General features: G+C 37.6%; 1 protein-coding gene across 34 annotated transcripts in view; it reads left to right on the top strand.

Annotated features, from left to right (window-relative positions):
* PTPRD (protein tyrosine phosphatase receptor type D) overlaps positions 1-22035 on the top strand; it is a 1348190-nt gene that overhangs the window by 195840 nt on the left and 1130315 nt on the right. For all 34 annotated transcript variants that reach the window (XM_075067326.1, XM_075067339.1, XM_075067332.1 and 31 more), the window contains exon 3: positions 5181-5224. The gene's annotated coding sequence lies outside the window, so the exon portion shown is untranslated. The remainder of the gene's footprint in view (positions 1-5180; positions 5225-22035) is intronic.

The raw sequence follows: 22035 nt of genomic DNA on the forward strand, positions 1-22035 counted from the left end.
GAACTGTGGAATGGAGATTTTCAAAGGTATTTTGGTATCTAAAAATGCAGATAGGCACATAGTGGGATTTGTAAAAGCAACTAGGTGCCTAGCTCATAAATAGAACAAGGTGGCCAGTAAACTAAAACTCAACACAGAAATCTGCAGCTCGTGGGAGATATTTTTTAAAATGCATTTTAAACCCTAACAAAATCAGGGAAAACTTTCTATTTCTCCTGCACACAATCTCTCCGAAAAAATGTTTGTTCCATTTTTTTGAACATTTCAGTCAGTTACTGCATCGCTGATTTTTCAGCAATTGGGAATCGGTGCACAATATGCCTTCAGTAAATCAAATAATGCAGAAAATTCTCCAAAAACATATGGGACTTAAAACTATGAAGCAGGGGGACCTCTTACCTTAATGTAGTTAATAGTGGTCAAATTCTGAACTTTCTTATTCCTGTGCAATCCCATCAATGTCAGTTGGGACAAAATTTGGCCCTGGATCTTTTGAGACCTTCAGTATTTTGCTCAGTAACATTAGTATTTTCTTAGGGGAGAAAAAGAGGATTTAAAAAATTTAAACTTAGGGTAAAAAAATTCAAATATGCCTAAGACCCAGATTTTTAAAGGTATTTAGGCATTGTTCTGCTCAGTGTTGCGACAGTTAAATGATTTAGGACCATAAATCTTATTTTGAAAAATGATTTTCAATGAGATCAGAGCCTAAGGAGCACAAGTCTCTTTGAAAGTCACTGCTGAAAATGAGATGTTCCCAAATCATGTAGGCACTGCAACACTGAGTGGAGCAATGCCTAAATATTTATAAAAATATGGGCCTAAGTGACTTAAGGGCCCAAATTCCTTTGACTTACAATAAGCCTTAGCATCCTAAAGGACTCAGTTGCTTTTGGAAAATATGCCCTTAGTTTTTAAGGGAGAGGATTTGAAAGATACAAATGTCTAATTTTCATTGAAAGTCAGTTGAAACTAGGTACCTAATTGTTATTTGTACCTTTGAAAATATTACCCAAATAGCATAGAAATTCTAAAAAATACAATAGTAGGTTTAAAATAAATGTAAAAATTCATAATGATTTTTAATAAGGTTCCTACTAATAGTTAATGCTTACCTCTTATCTAGTGCCTTTCATCTGCAACACAGGTTTTCACTTCATAACTTTTCTCATGAGAGAGGTGTGTTTGTGTGTTTGCAAGTTGCACCTGCAGATGTATTTGCCTTTCTCTTCACTCTCTCTCCATAAAACCATATTGGATTTGGATTTGTTTCACTGTACAGAACTCTACTGAAGTGAGTAGAATGATTGTACGCAAGGCTGTGTTAAACGATGGAAAGTTTTTATTGAAATTTCACACAAATTGTCATTTTGTTTCTCAAAGTTTTGAATTCTTCACAGTGTCATTTTTCTTGTAACACATGAACACACATCTGTATTATAGATAGTGTGGAAGGAATCCTATGAACTCTTTGGCACTGACTTTCCAACTCTCCATGGGAGGGACAAAAGGAAGGGCTCTATGGAAAGCAGCCTTTAAAGAGGATGTGGACATGTCTCAAGGAAATTGAAGGAGTGGGTTCCTTCATCCCTGTGTGACTCTAGGCAGATGCATGGTCTGCCTAAGGACAAAGATAAGTGTTGTACAGTATATTATAGTGATTTGAGAAAGCCATGCTTTCAAGTGGTAACAAGTGTGCAGTTTCCATGTGAGAAAAACTCACCCTTCCATCAATTTGTACTGTTAGGTCTCTGGGTTTTAGGTGCTTTGATTTAAAAATCCTTCGGTGTGCTTCAGCTGATCTTGCAGATTTCTAACTTAAAAGGAATTCAGAGTTAAAAAATGGAATTTGAAGAAGTTGCTAGAATTATCTTTCATTTCAAATACTTCTCCCTCTACAAATATAGTTCCAGAATTAATGCAGAACATGCTGTACTTCTTTCCATGGCTTCATGGAATATCTCCATGCTGACTGATATCGATCAGCAAACCCAGCTTGAGACATTTTGACAAATATGACAAGTGACAAAATCAAGTCACTGTACTTAAAGGTGAACTGCAAAAGCTTTTTTTTTTTTTTTCAAATCCAAAACTCTGTAAAATTCCTAAGGAAGTGTGTTTATGTAGGGGGATGATGGTCCTGCACTAAAAGCAGGGAGGCCGTTGTCCAGGCTTGCCGGAGGAAGACAGTAGTGGTTTATGGTGAGGGAGTTTAAAGTCAGAAACTGCTGCAAAAGAGGTGTTGCTGGTCAGCTTTGCAGAACTGACTCACCCCCTTGGAACTTAAGGGCGAAAGGCTTTAAAGTTGCAAGCTCTGGGGTTGGAAACCCCTTTCTCCTTGCAGCAGGCAAGGCAGGAGCTGGGGGTGGGAGGGAAGGCAGCTAAGCTAATTGCTGGTACCTCCTTGTGGCGGGTGTCCAGTGCAGACACTCCATAGGGAAGGCATCCAGTGACCAGATAAATGGCCTGGTAAAGGCTTAAAAAGAAATGGAACAGCGAGGGGTTTGAGTATCATAGGCGTAGCCGTGTTAGTCTGGATCTGTAAAAGCAGCAAAGAATCCTGTGGCACCTTATAGACTAACAGACGTTTTGGAGAATGAGCTTTCGTGGGTGAATACCCACTGTGTCAGATGCATGTAGTGGAAATTTCCAGGGGCAGTATTATAGCAATGCAACTGAGATAACGAGATTAGTTCAATCTGGGAGGATAGGCCTGTTCTAGCAGTTAGGGTGAACTAAGGAGGAAGAAACTCGGTTTGAGTGCAAGCCATTCACAGTCTGTTAATCTACGAGGTGCAAATGCAGAGAACGAACCAGCAGTCGCTTTGAAGTCTGATCCTGAGTTTTTGCTGCAGGAATGGCCACTAAGGTCTGCTAATAGTGTGGCCAGGAGGTTGAAGTGTTCTCCAAAGGTTTTGTATATCCATCTTAATAATGATTGGCCATCTCCTGTTCCGTAGAGACTGTCAATGGGCCGAGGAATCATAGCAGAGGGCATGCGACATATGCGGCAATATATTAGCATGGTGACACGGCAGTGAAATAACCAGTGACAGTGCTGATCGGTTAGGTCCGTGATGGTGCGCTGGGTAGATAGTGGGCAAGCTGCACGAGGGTTTTGCATGGATGTCTGACTACGAGTGACTATAGGGTGTGTGCGTGACTGTTTGGTGACAGTTTCAGGTTGTCAATGTCTTGGCGAAGAACTGCTGCCACCCAAGCCTGTGAAAGTGTGGATCATTTGTCCAGGAGGTGAGATCTGATGACTGCGTTGAAGGGTTGAGCTGGGACTGATGGTGATTGGCCAGTGGAGGGCCTGTGATCCTTCTCTTGGTTGTCTTGGCAGTAGAGCTCGTAAGCATCGCTCTGTGACTGTTCTATTTCCCGGTGGGACTGTATGTTGAAAGCTTGTGAGATTGTAGTGTGTCTCGTCTGAGGGGTTAGAGCAGAGCGGTGGCTCATGCTTGGCTGTGACAATGATAGTGGAGGCGAATGAAGCTGGAGGCTGAAGGAGGCATAGGCGGTCGCTAGGTTGTCGTATAGGGTGTGTAAGGGACATCACTTATGGCACCGTGGTGCAGGAAGTGGACTCCCGGTAGATTGGTCGCAGGGTGAGTGATGGGGTGGAAGCTGTAATCGTGGGGAATTGCCAGAGCCTTCCCATGGGTCAGATGATGATGATTCAACAATGTGCGAGGTAGAAAAGGCGGAGTGACGATAGCTGAGGAACGTGTCCAGGTCACCATAAAAATATTGCAGATTGTGGCCATGGGGTCCCATACGGTCCACGATCTGGAGATATATATTGTCATCAAATTTGAAATAGTTGTGTGTGAGTATAAAGGCACAGAGCTCAGCAGCCAGTTGTGCTGTGGCATCATCAGGGATTTCACCCACGAAAGCTCATGCTACAAAACGTCTGTTAGTCTATAAGGTGCCACAGGATTCTTTGCTGCTTTCGTGGGGTTTGACCCTCCTATGGTTGGAAAGGCAGGGAGATAACCCACCTTACACCTCCTATGAGTGGGACTGGATGGTAAGGTCCCAGCAATGGGTTTGCTGGAGGGACCCAGATGGAGAAAGAGGGGGAGCTGGTTGAAGCCCTCCCCGCCCCTCACCCCCCAGTAATTAAAAAATAAATGGGGTTTACCAGCACTGTACACTTTTATCTGCAGGGTAGTGCCAGACATCTAATAATAAAGTTGTGGCCTGATTAAATCCATATCTAGTGTCTCCTATCCTTTCGGTATAACTGGACAAAGTATATAACTTGTTTTAAGAGCAGGGCTAATTGCAGCTTTTCAACATTTAAAAAAAGTAAAGCTTTCATAAAAGCACAGCTACAGGCTTTCTGGTGTCTTTTCCAAAATGATTGAATTCACAGTTACCTGTATCGTGAACACAGGTTGAAAAGATTTTAATCCATTGTTTCCATCCGCTTTGTTTATGACAGTTATGATGTTACTTCCTGTATCAGAGACACTAGGATTTATATGAATTATTTCTTATATGTACTCCAAGTGTACTACACTGTGATGTTTTGCATATTCAGTCATGTCGTAAATTGAATACATATAATGATTAATGTAACACATGGCAACACAATTTGTCATGAATTTTGAACTCTTTCACTTGCATTCTGACCATTAATCCTTCTCCCCTAGGACTTAATGTAGAACTCCAAATCTACAAATAGCATCGAACATTTACTTAGTTTATGAAAATTGTAGTATGGAATTTTTTTCTCTGCTATAGCACAAAACTCTTACAATAAAATGTGCTTGTGAATTTCATCTACAGTAACAATTCTCAGCTCTTCTTGAATAGGTTTGAGAAGAAAAATAATCATTTTAATTCCAACCATCTACAAATTGTGAACTAATAAGGGCCTATTTTATCTTCTATTTGTATCTGCTACTACTAGTAACATTAATAGGAGTTTCACTTTTTTTTTCCTTTTGATGTGTGTGTATTTTTGTTGCTGATGGTGTCATTAATTGACCTAATTCTATATAAAGACTTTGAAATGGTTATAAACAAGTATTCTTTCAAAGGACTGTTGCAGAAAACAAGTGCTATTTCACATACAAGATTCTGAATAAAAAGAGAAAATATCTCACACGCAGTAATTAATTTAAACAGTGGTGATATAAAATGTTCTTTTTCAATTTTTGTTTTAGATCTCTATCCTGAGAGACAACAACAGGATGTGCCTTGGAGAAGAGTAAGTTAAACAGATCTTTACATTTGAGTATATTTTTATAATGGTTAGTTACTGTGATTTTAAAATTTTAATGACTTATGAGTTTAAATTCAGTGTATCTTGTCCATAAATTAGAAAAATCAAGCCATTCCACTGAGTCCACAGTAGCATGTGTGCTTAATTGTGCACCTGCTTCTGCCTTCCTTATTCAAGCAAAACTCCCATTGATTTCAGTGAGAGGTTTGAATAAGAAATGCTGAAATTGGTACCTCCAATGCCGGTATTAATAAGCTTTCAGTGAGTAAAAGTAAATGTGAAACACTTACCAGAATAAATGAGAGTTTCTCAAGAGCTCATAAAAAGCCTTAAAAAAGAGGTAGTCTTCACTCTTATTGTTCCTTAAAATAATTTCCCACTGGAAGGTACCCAAAAGATACATGAGCTAAAAAGTGCAAAGAATTATGAAAAAGCAGTGTGGGTAAATGCACTCATCAGTGGTAATTGCTGCCTTTTCAATTGTATGTGTGTATATGCTTTATAGCCAAAAGAGTGCTCACAAATTATATATTCTTCTGTGTAATCTACATGCAGATTCTACATCTTAATCTCCATGCTTTTCTCCTTTTAATTTTAACTTCAGAGTGTAATAATTCTATTTGCTCTACAGTACTTCTAAAACTGACTTGTTAATACAGTAAATGAAAATGGTAATATAGGATTTATATCACAAACATTAGACTTCACGAGGTTTAAAACTGAAATACTACTTCCATGTTAACATTGTTGTGCTTTTTGCATATTTATTTTTCTTCATCCCTAATGCATGTCATTTACTGCCACTGTTCAAATTCCATTATGGATTGAACATACTCAAGGAAATATGGAATCATAGAATATCAGAGTTGGAAGAGACCTCTGGAAGTTATCTAGTCTAACCCCCTGCTCAAAGCAGAACCAATCCCCAGACAGATTTTTGCCCCGAATTATGCCCCCTCAAGGATTGAGCTCATAATGCTGGGTTTAGCAGGCTAATGCTCAAACCACTGAGCTATCCCTCACCTCCCCCCTGTGCCACTGTCTGAGAACTTCCAGAGAGCAAGTGAATGGATAGAGGCATAAATCTTTCATTGTGTCAGGGCTTTGGCATGGCATTTAGTAGAGAATGAGATCAAATGCAATACAACATAAATAATGTTGATTTTACAAAGATACGACATAAAAACACAGCACCTGATGCTATCATTATTCTAGTCTTCTAATTCCACCATGCAATGAGTCTGAATTATTAACCTAAAATCACAATAGTTCTTCAAATATAAATGATGAAGTGAAGGTAGTTTTGCCATAGATCCATTGATTCGATGGTATCAATATTTGAACATAGACCAAAATCCAGTCCCTGTTTCCATGGGAGCAGAATTTCCCTGAATAGCAGAATAAGTGCAGTTTTACTGGATAAGGTGTGGAGGTTAGATATAGAGGAACTCTCTTGGAGGAGGGTCCCCTGTGCATGGCACTTAGAAGAGGATCAGGAGTGGAGCTCCTTTCATTTTGCCCTTTCCCTAATACAGGAGGACCCTTGGAGCCTGGTACTACCACTAAAACACTGTGGGCCAGATCCTTAGCACGTTATTTGTCAGAGCATGATTGCAGTCAGTGAAGCGAAGCCAATTTACAGCAGCTGACTATCTGCCTCTAAATCCTTGTTGTAAGGCCTTTCTTAATGATGTCCAATTGCTCCTCTTTGATGTGTTCTGTGAGCGTACACTAGAGTTTGTTACATTTACAATGCACTCCAAGAGCCAGCTGGCAAAGCTCCACTGATTTGGGAGCTATGCTGATTTATAATGGTTCAGAACATGGCTCTTAAATGTATTTTTTCCTAAGGTCCCTTGACTGTCCTACACCTGCTGAGGTATTTTCTTGTTTGTCCCAAGGCAATTAAACAATGAGGGTCAGCCTTATTCATACAAATTCATATCCCAAAGGCAGCACAAGATAGGATCCACAATGAAGGAAGGGTAATATTCTAAAGAAAAAAGCATACCATAAAATCATTACTCTGAGAATGTTATGTCATTTATAAGACCAAAGTCTGAGCTAGATGTCCAACCATTTTAATGTAAAAAAGGGACCAGTTAGCTTCTGAAATGACCATATCTTTGGAAAGATTCTGTGTTGATGCACTCCACTTCATGCTGGTGGAAACAACACAGGCAAATCATTGGTGTCAATGCAGGAGAGGAAAATGGTATAATACAGGGAAATGTGGAGGTATTATGCCTAATGGCCAATTCCATTGATATAGACACCATACGGGGAGAAGAAGAGGTTAAAAGCAGCACCTGTGAAGCTGCACAGAATCCACTAATCAGGAAAGGGTTTATTGAGCCTACCAATAAGGGGAAGGCTTGCTGGAGCAGCCAATCAGGGACGGCAAGGGCCATATATAAAGAGCAGACAAGAGTCTCTCCCTGGAAGACAAGGGAGTAGGTCTGGCTGCCTGAAGAAGCACCATGCATAGAGCAGTTCTGGGCATGGGCAGCAGACTGTGAAAGTTAGCTGCTGGCTGACTACTGCCTGAGAGGGTGCTAGAGCTATGGGGGAAGTGGCCCAAGGAAAATAGGCAGCAGGAGGGAGGAGGGCAGTAGGTGGCTGCTGGCTATAGGTTCCCTGAGTCAGGACCCAGAGTAGCAGGTGGGCCTGGATCTCCCCGCCCCCTTTGCAACGCGCTTGCCAATGAGGAGAGTGGCCAGTATCCAGACTGCAGTTTGCCCCTGAGGCTAGGGGCAGGACCTTGGACTGCAGTTGGCCACTGAGGGAAGTGGCAGGACTAAGGACTGTCGGTTTCCCAGAAATGGGGAGATACTGGAATGGGGGCACAGCCAGATGATGACGTGGTCCGGAGACGACGCGGGTCCAAGGAGTGGAGACAGCAGTGATGGCGGGCGTGACACCACTGGTTGAAGGTGGACTGGAAGGCCCAAGAGCTAATTCCCAGGATGGCCAGAAGGAGGCGCCACGGTTGTGAATCATGCCCCATTACAATTCCATATACAGACAACTTCAGGCTAGCCAGCACAAAACTTTATTATAGCAAATGCTGAAGCAAATAAATAAATCAAAGAGAAGCAACAAAATAATCAAAGTTTATATTATGAAATATATTGATATACATATATTCCCTGCATGTAATCTTCAACTGGAACAGTACAAGAGACAATGTGGGACAATGTAAGAGCTTTTAGTTTCACAGCATGAGCCAGACTGTTTGTAAAGGCATCCTACCCAATAGTTCAACCAAAAGCCAAAAGTTGTCACGTGCTTTATTATGCAGTTCCTATGACTGTAGCTTGTGATACAGATTTCTGAACATAAATCAAGGGCCAGGCTCACTTATTGGCTTCTGCTGACATAGATGATGATGATGTCAGAGTCCTGGTGACATCAGTTAGCCTGGCAAGAGGTTGTAGCAACACAAGATGTCTGTAACCTTCCCCTAATATCAATCCTACAGCCAGTTAGCACTTGTCTGAAAGTAGGCAGTGCTGACCAGGAGGTGGGATGTTGTTAGGGCAGAAGATATGATGATTCAACATATATCCTCTGTAGCATGATTAAAAGAGATCCAAAATATCATCCAATAAAGAATAAAGCTTTGCTTGCTTAGGAAGAATCCCAGTGAACTGCCCAGAATGAACACTCCAGTAGGCCTTCATTGCTTCAAGAAGGTACACTGCATCACTGAGGGTGAGTCCAGTTTGAGGGCAGCTCCTAGAAAGTATATCAGATGCTGCTAAATTCTTTGTTGAAAACAGAAACAAGAATTTGTGTGTCACGTAGTATACGAATTGAATAAATGTCTTGTCCTTCTTATTCAAAGGGCTGCTTTCATCTAATAATTTTAATGATCATATTGTTCTTGGAGAAAAATCAGTGCTTTAGTACATTTCTGGGGCTGTTTTGTTGTTGTTTTATCTCCCTTCCCCACCTCCGCAGGCCTTCATTTTAAACAAACTCTACTGGAAGTCTTGGAATCAAGGCAAGAATTCTATCTCATAGCTTTTTAATGTACTGTGTTTTTGCAGTGATTTTATATTTACTAATTAATTACTTGATTATTTAATTATACATTTATTATTATAAACAAGAATGTGTAGCACATTTTTGAGCTTTAGGAATGTGACAAGAGTAATTTGTAATAACTTGAAAATTGCAATCAAAATGGTAGCCAGTTTTGATTGTAAATTACTAAATATACTGATAGAAAGTAAAACGGTTGCCATATGAGGAAAATGTAATGTAAATTTATTTTCTATGATGTTAAATGTAGGTAAGAACTATGAAAAAATAGTTCTTCTTTTCTCTCTTGATCAGCAGTTAAGGTCAGAGTTTGAAAATAGCCCCTGAGAAAAAATATGCTGCTGCTATTTTGCAACTTCTTATTAGAAATTTGTCATCTTGTTATACCACACTATTGCTTACACAATCAATCAATAGATAAATAAGTAGATGATGATGCAGCTAATCACTCTTGGGCCAGATTCACCGTTGTTACTCCAGTTTACATTGTTCAAACTGTGCTGCAATCAATAGAGTTACATCGGTACCAACCCAAGTAACACAATGGTGAATCAAGCCCTGCTTTTCATATGTTATTATTAATGCCCTTGTGAACATATATAAATGAAAAGAATGTTTGAATGTTCTCATGAAATATGGGAGGTGGGGGAGAAATTAAATGAAACCATTTTGTCTGGCTTAAAACTTTTCCATGATGTGTTTGCAAGTCTATACCATAGAATGTCTCTTGTTCACAACAAGCAGAAAGGGAAATTCATTAGAAACTGATTATAAACCCAAATGAAACTGAATAGCTTATTACTGTTGTCCAAACTGAAGTAAGTATAAAAGTAAGCTATAAAGGTTTAAAGTAAATTTGATTTTAAACTTCTTTCATTATTAAAATGATACTGTATTATAAAATGAGTTACTCTATTAATTGTAATATAGGTGACAAAAATTGTTTCAGATATTTTAATACAACAGTATCCCTTTGAAGGATCATATGTATTTTAATATAGTACATCAGAAAACTTTAAAGTGTTATGTGTCCAGGTATTTTTCCTGCTTTTTGTTTGTTAGTTTAATTTAGTTTTAAATTCTTTTAAAATATCAGCTTGTCAAGATTATACTTAATTAAAACAGTGAAATTTGAATTAATCAGGTCAAATTAATTTGAAATAGTTTGAAAATTATTACCCATTAATACATTTTAAAATCAAGATATTTTTATCACTAGAGAATTACAGACATACAGGATGTCGCATTCTTTCTCTCCCAAAGAAACAAATATTCTACCTTTTCCAAGCTGAGCCTTCTCAGTTTACTCAGATATTGTGAATCAGGTTTCAAGTGATTCCTTGTTTTCCAGTTTAGCTTTATTATGTGTTTACCTACAAATAAGTTCCATGTAGGCATTTTTGTAACCCTTTGTACTGTTAAAGAAAGGATTTTCAAACGCTTAAAATCTATGTGCAATTTGAAACTTGATCCCAGGACAGAAGAGAGAGGTTATTAGTCAAATATTTTTTTAAATCTAAAATAATCTTCTCTAGTTTATATTCATAATAGGAGAAAGTTCAATATTTCTACTCAAACAAAGAGGTTGGTAGACATATTTACAAAAGTCCTTATGATGTTTGCAGTCGACATTGCAGAAGACAACATTTATAAAACATTTGCAGTGCCTGGTAGGTGCCATGAATTTTCCTTGGGATTAGTGTTATTCAGATATTGTCTTTCATTTGATCTTCAAACACATTTTTTTCTAGCAAGAGCTTTCGGAAATTAAAACCTTTTTATATGTGTCATTATAATACCCTCTACGAATTTACTTTTGGGAAACAAGTGGCTGCAAAGCTTAAGACAATTATAATTTTAAGTTAAAAAAAAAAAAAGGTAAGCTGTATAAATGAAATAAAGATACACTTAGAGAAGTCAAAAATATTGCCTGTGACTGTTTCTTAAAAAAATGTATTGAATAAAACAGAATAAACAGTTATGGCACATTTTCCAATATTTTTTCTTTCAATGTTGTTATATACTGCAAGTGAGAGCTTATTGTAGCTGCCCCCACCATCCTGTAATCATGTCAAAAGATAAAATATTGTCTTTTAAAAATGTTTTCCTCTAAGTACTCAGTATGAGCTGAAATTTCCAATTTTTTTTTTTATGTGGGAAAATGTGTTCTAAAGTATGGGAAGGGAAACCTGAAATCATTTTGGTTTCATTAAATCCCTAAAAGTTGGTGAAAAGCTTTTATTCTGTCAGATTCTACTTTCCTGTTTCTTTGCTAGGCATAAATTTGTAAGGAACTTAGGGACTTTGGAGACTAAAATGAGTGACAAAATGGGGAGCACTGCAGAGATGCCTGCAGATTTAGACATTAAGCGTGTGTTGTGTCAAGGTACCCTGATTTGCTTATTTACAGTGTTTGTTTAATGTAACATTTTGCACTGCATCTGAGGATTTAAGATAAATGCAGTGTATGTGAAATACATTTTTAAAAACAGAACAAACTGTAAAAACATTGGTATTTTAGTACCTGTGATATTTTTGAAAGTTTATGGGACTCATGATGATCCATCTTGTTCTTTTACAAAAAAATACACAGCTGTCTGGAATCCTTTAAGAGAGGAATTCTCCAACACTAGGATTGTCAACTGTCCACATTTTCCCAAGATCATCCCTTTTCTGATGTAACTGTCCCAGGAAATCTCTAAGGGTGCTTGGTGCACACCGCCAGCTCTCCAGTTTTATGGGCTCAGAATCATCCCTGTCTTGGGTTTTTTGTACCTTGAAGGTGGCAACCCTAATCAGCACCTTTCTTTCTATTCCAATTAATAGAATAGAATATCAGGGTTGGAAGGGACCTCAGAAGGTCAACTAGTCCAACCCCCTGCTTAAATCAGGACCAATCATCAAACAGATTTTTGCCCCAGATCCCTAAATGACCCCCTCAAAGATTGTACTCACAACTCTGAGTTTAACAGGTCAATGCTCAAACCACTGAGCTACCCCCCAACGTACAGCCTCTCCTTCCAGGACTCTGTACCACTCTTTCTGCCCAAAAAGGGCTGAATATGAATCCTAAGGGAGTCCCATCAGTGCAATACTACCTTGAAAGAGTAATAAAAGGCCCTACCCCTTCCCTTTAAACTCAGACAGGGACAGATAAATCTTTTCACATCTGAGCTTTTCCCCAAGCCAAATAGAAACTTTAAAAAAAAATATGGATGCATTGGCCTAAGGAGACTCCATCACTTCAACCAGGCTTCTGGCTCTCTTCTTCCTAAACACAGACCTCCAGTTCCTTCCTAGAAATCTTCCCAACTCCATAAGCCTCCATCTATGTACTTCTCCACCAGAGGATCCACAATATATCTCTGTAATTTGTGGGTTCCTCTTAGGAAGTGTAGGTTCCGGTGGCTTCTCCTCTGGGACCCTAGTACCATGACTTTCTGAGCTTGGGAACACTGATGCTGAAGGAAGTCTGTGGTATATCTCATGGAGAAAGCACCAGATCTTGTGTAATCTGATGGTAATTTCAGGGAAATACACAACAGACTTTTAAAGACTGTGAGGGTTGCCTGGGGCGTGAGTGGTCATTAAGATTTAGGGTCTTGTAAGGTGAAGGAAGAAGGCAGCTGCACACTGCGGGAGATGGTTGAGGGAGCCCTGTAGCATAGAGCTTGTAGGTAAGAACATAAGAATGGCCATACTGGCTCAGATCAATGGTCCATCTAGGTCATTATCCAGTCTTCTAGAGTGGACAATGCCAGATGCTTCAGAGGGAATGAACAGAACAGGCCAATTTATTGAGTGATTTATTTCCTGTCATCCAGTCCAGCTTCCGGCAATCAAACATTTAGGGACACACAGAGCGTGGAGTTAAGTCCCTGATCATCTTGACCTATTCTCCATGAACTTTTTAAAGTCTTTTTTTAACTAGTTATACCTTTGGCCTTTGCAACACTCCCTGGCAACAAGTTCATCAGGTTGACTGTGTGTTGGGTGAAGAAGTACTTCCTTTTGTTTGTTTTAAATCTGCTGCCTATTAATTCCATTGGCTGCCCTCTGGGTCTTGTGTTATGCAAAGGGTAACTAACATTTCCTTATTTACTTTCTCCACACCAGTCATGATTTTATAGATCTTATCATATCCTCCCTTAGTCATCTCTTTTCTAAGCTGAATACTCTCAGTCTTTTTAGTTTCTCCTGATATGGAAGCTGTTCCATATCGCTAATAATTTTTGTTGCCCTTTTCTGTACCTTTTCCAATTCTAATATATCTTTTTTTCTGAAATGGGGCAACCAGAACTGCATGCAGTATTCAAGTTGTAGGCTTGATATAGTGATATTTTTTCTCTTATTATCTATCTCTTTTCTAATGGTTCCTAACATTCTGTTAGGTGGCTTTTGTCCTTTTTTTTAAATTGCTGCTGCACACTGAAATGATGTTGTCAGAGAACTATCCATGATGATTCCAAGATCTCTTTCTTGAGTGATACCAGCTAATTTAGAGCCCTTCACTTTGTATGTATAGTTGGGATTTTTCCAATATGCTTTACTTTGCACTTATCAACACTGAATTTCATCTATCATTTTGTTGCCCAGTCACCCAGTTTAGTGAGATCCCTTTGTTCTTAATTACTTTGTGTATCATCTGCTAACTTTGCCACCTGATTGTGAAAACTGACTGTTTCTTCCTAAGCACTGTTTCCTATCTTTTAACCACTTACTGATCCATGATAGGACCTTCTCTCTTATCCCATGACTGCTTACTTTGCTTAAGGCCCTTTGGTGTGGGATCTTGTCCAAGACTTTCTGAAAATCCAAGTACATAACATCAACTGGTTCAACTTCACCCATATGCTTGTTGATTCATTCAAAGAATTCTAATAGATTGTTGAGGCATGACTTCCCTTTATGAAACCCACACTGGCTCTTCCCCAACATATTGTGTTCTCTTACATTTCTGATAATTCTGTTCTTTACTATAGTTTCAATCAATTTGTCTGGTACTGAAGTTAGGCCTACTGGCTTGTAATTGCTGGGATCGCTGCCAACCCTTTTTCTAAAATCACTGTCACATTAGCTAGCCTCCAGTTATCTGGCACAGAGGCTGATTTAAGCAATAGGTTAAATAGCACAATTAGTAGTTCTGAAATTTCATGTCTGAATTCCTACAGAACTCTTGGGTGACTGCTATCTGGACCTTATTACTGTTTAATTTATCATATTTTCCCAAAACCACTTCTATTGATACCTCAGTCTGGGGCAGGTGTGGGAACCTTTCTCCCATTCTCTTCAGTGAAGACCAATGCAAAAAATTCATTTAATTTCTCTGCAACTGCCTTGTCTTCCTCAAGTGCTTTTTCAGCAGTTTGATTATCCAGTGGCCTGGCTGACTATTTGACAGGCTTCTTGTTATGATGCAGTGAAACTTATTTTTGCTGTTAGTTTTTGTGTCTTTTGTCTGTGAATAGGTGGGTAAAGATAGGCTGTAGGAGAGTAGGTGGCAGGATGCTTTGTGAAGGAATGAGAGCAGAAGCTTAAGCGCTTTGCTGAAGCTGGGACTAAAGCTGATTAGTTCTGCAGAGAGAAATGCCTCCACTTGCAAGACTGGAGGCATGTAATCTTTAATAATAATAACAATAATCAATTGCTTATGTTTGTTTTCTTTTGGTTGTCTCAGAATCTCCTGCATAGATTTCCAGAAGTCTTATCTTCATTACTATTCAAATTAAGTGTCTTAAATGAAGTGGTTTAGCTCCACAACTCACTATTAACATAACAGAGATTTAAATATACTTCCTTAGATTATAAAACCAGGCACTTTAGGCAGCATATCTTCAAGCTGTGTAGCAAAGATTTAATCAACACTTACCACTACATGTCCTCTGTGGTCTTGGCTGTGAAATGTGGAATCTAGAGATCCTTTATTTATTAACATGTACAACAAACTGTGTGACCAAGAGTTCTAGATATTCTTGGATGTACTGACAGTCAGAAGCAGCAACATTAATGGCTGTTAAAATCTTTTTTCATCTCTTTGTAAAAGTGATCAGATATTGCGGGAAGATTTTACACACCCAAAAAATTCTGTTTTGTTCTAGCAGCCTCTGCCTGATCCCCTAAAAATTTCGTACTCTGCACTGCATCAGCAACAAAGAGCTGAACATGGCACATATTGCAGATGTAATAGGAATGTAATCCCTGACTATAATAGCTTAATGTGAATTATAAATATTTTTTCTGTTTTTTGGTTCTCTTCCCTTGCCTGGTTTAACAGTGATTTCTTTAATTCACTGCATAAATTAACTAGGTTGTTTGAATTAGTAGTAGATAATGAAATACAATATAAAGAAAAATAAATGGGCACATCTTTGCTTTAAATGTGTCTACATGAAATTCATTTGTTTTCCCAAATGTAGATAGATCGGTAGTCACTATGTCATAGAGTTGAGTACAAACAGTAAGTTTTGGCTAGCTCCTTACATGTAGGTCGTTTATTATACATTAAATATTCAGAGGCAAGGCAACTCTGGATCCCCAATCAGTACGCTCAATGGAGGAAGTTAGTTTGTTTGACAGTAAAGTCTCTTTACTTTCCTTTGCCCTAGGACTCTTGGAGATAAGTCACCCTCTAAGAGTACTGGTGTTTGGCATGCTTTTGCACACTATACATAATAAAACAGCATCATATCCATCACCATCACAAGGTAGACTTGCATATTGTGGAGGCACTGACAGCAACTTTAAGGTTACCTTTAGATTTACACTTAAAACAGGACTAAAATGTCTGTCTGTATCTGGATTGTGAAACCTCCAGGGTAGGATTTGTCAAGGACTGTCAAGCTACTCAGTTGTATTGAAAAATGAAAATCTCTCACCTGAATTACTTGAAATAGCTTATGTTTTTATAAAAAAAAAAAAGTTTAAAATCAAATTTAGTCTTCACCAGTCATGCATCGTGTTTGATTTATATAATTTCAATGAAACATACAGAGTGAAACTAGATCAGTCATTTCAACTTTGATTGTCATGCACAAGCACAATGATGGTAAAACAAGTTTCCTGCGCTGCAGGGGATTGTTCAAATGCTTAGGAAAAGAAAAGCTTGTATTTTTGAAACTCAGTGGAAATTGTTAAAGTTGGTTAGTTTTGGATTGTGATGGATTAGATGGGTGTCCTCAAAAATGAAAAAAATAATGAGACTGTCAGAACCATTTTTGAAAGGGAGAATGTTAAAGCTTTTCCTCTACAATATATATATTTTTCTTTTACATCTACATGGAAATGTTAATAGTCTTCTGAAGAGTTACTGTGGCAAATTTACAGACTAAATTCAATCTTTACTGTTTAAATAGAGGCACATTACTACTATTTATATTATGGTAGTGCCCAAAGGCCCTGCCCCAGTAAATTTGGGTGCTGTTCAGATATAGAAAAGAGATAATCAATGCCCTGAAGAGTTTACAATTTAAAAAGACAGACATTTTATTCCTACTGTATGTGTAAATCCAAAGGAAGCCTTAATAATGAAGTTACTGTCAGTGCCTCCATAGTCTACAAATCTACCTTGTGATGGTGGTGGTTCTGATGGTGTTTTATTATTTATACAGTGTTCAAAAACATGCTAAAATCTACACAAATATGTAAAGAGTTTGTCTACATGAAGATATCCTGGAAGATTAATCTGAACTAACTAAAGATGTAATTTTAAAATGGATTAGTTAAACTGCATTATATCCATAGGTGGATGTTGTTGTTCAGAATTAAAATGGCCTTAATTCAGCTTAGTTTAATTCACTTTGGAAGTGAATTAAACTAAACCAAATTAAGGCCACTTTAATTCTGAATTAGGGTGTTCATATTAGGAATTAATATAGTTTAACTAATCCATTTTAAAATAACACCTTTAACTATTTCAAGGTAGCTTTTCGGTATGCCCCCAGCCCTGTGTAGAGAAGCCCAGAGACAATATAGTCCCTGCCCCAAAGAGCTTACAGCAGGATGGATTTGATTTGTAGGAAGACTTGGTTTTAATCATGGATTTCTACATAAAAGTGCATTCTTATTTGTTGTTATAACCTTAGTACATATTCTTCACAACTCAGAGATAGATGTAGGTTTCATTTTTAGAAGGTACACACTATACATTTTAAGCGATTTATTTTGAAAACTTTTCAGATTAGTTTTACAGCTATATCAGAAAATGAATGATTGTTTGGTTATTTCATATACCAAAGGTAATTGAAGCAGATATTTATGAAGTCATTAGGAGGTGAACTATCTCCAATTCAACAGGTTAATCATTAATATTTGGAGGATTTCCTTTCCATGCTGTATTAGGAGGAGAACATCACTGGACAGAGATTTCAATTGTTTTATTTAACTAAAACAACAACATTATGCATTTTGGATTTTTTTTCAACAGCAAACTTACAATATTTTTACAAAACAAGCATATGAATTTTTTAATGTATTTAAACATTCAACTTTTTTTAAAATCAGGTTTTTGTTAAAATTGTTTTGAACTAAAATAGTTAAATGAAATATTAAACAAAAAACAAAAATTAAATTGGCTATGTCAGCCAGGTCAACATGAGAAACTTAAAATAGTAGCTTCTGCAACTAACTCAGTCGTATTCACCTTCATTTTCCTATTTGTTCATAATCTGGAAAAGAAAAACAAGCTTTCCTGCTTTTTCAGGTCCCAAACAATTTCTCAGTTTGGAATGAATTAGTCCAAAGGAAAAAAATATTCTTTCTACACTGGCAGAAGAATCTACTGCTGTTAAAAGTGAGATTGTCACTTCAACAGTCTGAATTCAAGTGCTCAAGTGACTTTGTTTAAAACATCATTATAGCTGGCATTATGGAGAAATGATTGCTGGATGTCCATGTCATAGCAAACTCCTCTTCTTCAGCAGTTAAGGTTTGATCCTGGTACCAAGTATCAGGGCCGCCCAGAGGATTCGGAGGCCTGGGGCAAAGCAATTTGGGGGGCCCCTTCCATAAAAAAAAGTTGCAATACTATAGAATACTATATTCCCCTGTTGGGCCCAGGGAAAATTGCCCCATTTGCCCCCCCACCCTCCTCATGTAGCCCTGCTGAGTATTGAGAATATTTGCAAGAAAATGAGCTGGAGATAGTCCTTGTCCCATTCGTTTTTTTAATGCTTGTAATTTAACTCTGTCATTGCATATTTCTATTTTAAGATTTCACTCAGTTCCTTCCAAATTTCAACAGCATCCATAACAAAACAGTTATTTCCCTGCGTTTTATTCAAGGCTACAGAAATAGGCTTCAGGGTACTCAGCACGTGTTCATCATTTCTCTTAAGCTCAATGTTGAGAACTTTGGCTGTGACAGTGCCATCTATTTTTTCACGATTTTGTTCATAATCTGTCATCAGATTAGGCCAGTTCTTGTTATAGTGCTCAAAACAGTTCACCACTGAGATCCATCGCACATCTTATGTGAGAGTTAGCTTGTTTCCTCCCCCTTTTTTCAGAGCAGCTGCTGAAAAGTGGTTGTTACAGAAGTATTTTGCAATTTCAACATTCGTCCTTTTTTCTGGAACACTGAAGTCTTTGGCTAGGAGATGCATCAAGTGAGCACTGCAACCGTATGTTGTTAGCTTGGGAGTGTCTTCACTCTCTTCTAAATAATTGCTTCTCATCTTGGATACATTTGCAACATTGTCTGTGACCAAGCTGCGTACTAGACATTTGAATTTTTTTTCATAGTTTGTTATAGCTTTTACTGCTACTTCTTGTAAGTATTCTGCTATGTGTGCATTTCCTAATGTATCAACTATTTCTGTAAGGAAGACATTCACTTCTTCTGTTGTCACACAAACACATACAACACGATCATTGTGGACATTGCTCCACCCGTCAAGACTCAAGTTAACAATTTCACCCTCTAGACCTTTTCAAAACTGCTCAATTGCTCTTTCATACACTTTATCCAGCAAGTTGCCTGTGACATCTGCTCTGTTGGGTAGACTGTATCCTAGTCTTAATGATTGAACCATGTTCATTAAGTGTGGTTTCTCAATCTTACAGAAAGGAGAGTTGTTTGCATAAACAAACCGGGCATTTTTTCATCAATTACTTCTTTTTGTAATCTGCTGGTTCTTATCACAAACTTATCTATGGTTGTTTCTGGATGATGGAGATTTTTTTTTTCTTTTTGCTATAGGTGATATACTGTGACTATTTGACATGCATGATGTGACTGAAACACTATCATTGGCAGATAACTCTGAAACTATAGAAAATGATGGTGATCTCAAAGGGGGATAGTCTTCAGAATCCTGTCTGTTGAGAATGGATTCTCCTAAACAAAATAAGTCAATGCAGTTATTTAATTATTATTGCCATACTGCTCATTTAGTATTACTCATTTCACTCACTGACACTCAGTACTACTTTAAAGGTGAAATTGTAAAAGGAAGATCTGCCTATTTCAGCTATTTTTTTTATCACAACTGCATCTAAAATGATAGTACCGTAGAGAAACAACTACATTTTTGCTCAAACATGAGAATTCAAGAATAGTCCAGAAGGAAGACAGGCAGTCTTTAAGAAATAAAAAAGTTTACCAACCTGAAGATGTTTCAGACATTTTTCTTTCATCATCTTCAGTGCAGCTTCCCCCTGAGAAGGAACACTTCTCGTGATGTTGTTTCATTTGGGCAACCAGGCCTTGCATTTCTTTGTTGCACTGTTTGCATTTTGCACACATGCCTGTCTTACCCACAGTTAGAAGAACTTAATTAAAATATTCCCAAACTGGGTCTCTCTTACGGCCTGCAGTCATTATAGGTTTTCCCTTCTAGTGAGAGAATGGTATGATAAATTTCAAATCAATGAAGGCTACACTCAGAGAGACCTCAAGATTTCTGGAATATGCTGCTCAAACAGTTTCACTTTTGTTTCTATTGCCTGGCCCTCCCTTCTCACATTTATCTCCAGACTACTTCTCTTTGTCCAGATTTATTCCACCCCCAACCATCTTCTATTCATTGAACTTTTTGAAACTTTGCACTTTTAGAGAGAGGTAAGAGATTGACACTGTATACACAAATTTGCAGGGACAGTAGGGTTGAGGTATGTTATTTCTCACCTCTATATATTATTCATTTATTTTAAAACATTTTTGCTGTTAACAAGCATGTTAACTCTGGAGACACAAATCCAAAGTTTGAGAACTGCAAAGCTAAGCATCTCTGATGGTATCTTCTAGACTGAGCACTGAGTCCCATTGGGTAGATGGAAAGATTAACTGAAATAATCTATACGGAAGGCCCTGGAACCCCATAAGATTGGGTCCCTAATCCATGAACTATTGGAACTATTTACAAAACTTTTCTTAAACATTACATGAGTATATTGTCTCATACTATAGCATTAGAATTTATAATCCCTATTCCACGATGAGATACATTATAGCTCAAAGATAGCTTAATTAAAACTATCTTTAGATAGTTTTTTTTCCTCAAAAAAATTTTATAAAAAAAATCTGATTTAAATAAAAAGAAATCATTAATTTTTATCTATCCTGGCTTACAGTCTAATCGCTTGATAAGATAGAAGTGATAATTGAATTGAACAAATGTGAATCACATATATACCTCCCCTATATTCATTATGGTAGCTACTTATGAAATGGTGGAATGACTTTCATTTAGCTCTGATGTGTGTGGGGGTTGTTGTTTTTCATGTATTTTAGACTAGAAAGGACTCTGGCTATATCTCAGACCACTTTATTAAGGAAGCTTTGTCCAGAAATGTATTTGCATTCTTAGTGTGCTCAGTGATGAGAGTAGGATAAGAAACTGAATAGAATGGAATAGAAACCACCTGTTGTACTGCCTACAGGTAATCTTTAGATAGTTAGATCTTCTTTTTGTGCTGTCCCCTAGGATGTGGAATGTCCCTGGACATCAACCTCCACCTATCACTCTTTATATTAGCCATTCATCACTGTCAATGAACCTTGTCAAATGCATATTGAGTAAATTAGTTTATGGAATCTACTGAATTTCTCTTATCTGTCATAGCAGAAATATTTTCAAAAAACTTATTCAATTAAGTATGAACTCTCCTGTCTGAGTAGCTGTTGTGCTTTTCCAGGTGTTGCACAAGTGTTTTAGAATGTTTCTAAGCATTTTCCTCACAACTACCATTATGCTGCTTAGTTGTAGTTTCCTGATTTGTGCCTTTACCTCTTTTTAAATAAGAGAGTATTTTCTCGTAAGTATCCTGCAAATAGCACAGTACTATGCTGCTAATAATGGTGTAAAATATAGATACATGGGACCATGCATAAAACCAAATTCAAAGCTGAATCAATGGGAGGCTTAAGAAATATAATTCATACCTTCTTCCAAACATGTCAATGTGTAAATTATACTAATTTAGATTCAGACTTCCCCATACTCTCACCCACTTATCAACATAAAACTGACACTTCATTACATATGACCACTGAATTTAGCCTATTGAGTTCAATTAAGTGTGTGCAATTTATCCCCCCAAGGGTATAAGATAAAGAGTTTAAAAAGAAAACTAAGAGAAGGGTGTGAAAGACAAGGTGATCTATTTTACAGGCTGCACTTACCATATAGTTATTCTATGTTACATTCTTTTCTTCCAGCCCCAAGAAGTTTCATATGGATAAGTGGGTGCATTTCCAAGTGAATCTAAATTAATCTAGAGTAGTGAAATTTATTTCTGACTAGGTAGGAAGA

This window comes from Chelonoidis abingdonii, chromosome 6, assembly GCF_003597395.2.
Source record: "Chelonoidis abingdonii isolate Lonesome George chromosome 6, CheloAbing_2.0, whole genome shotgun sequence".
Classification (NCBI taxonomy): domain Eukaryota; kingdom Metazoa; phylum Chordata; order Testudines; family Testudinidae; genus Chelonoidis; species Chelonoidis abingdonii.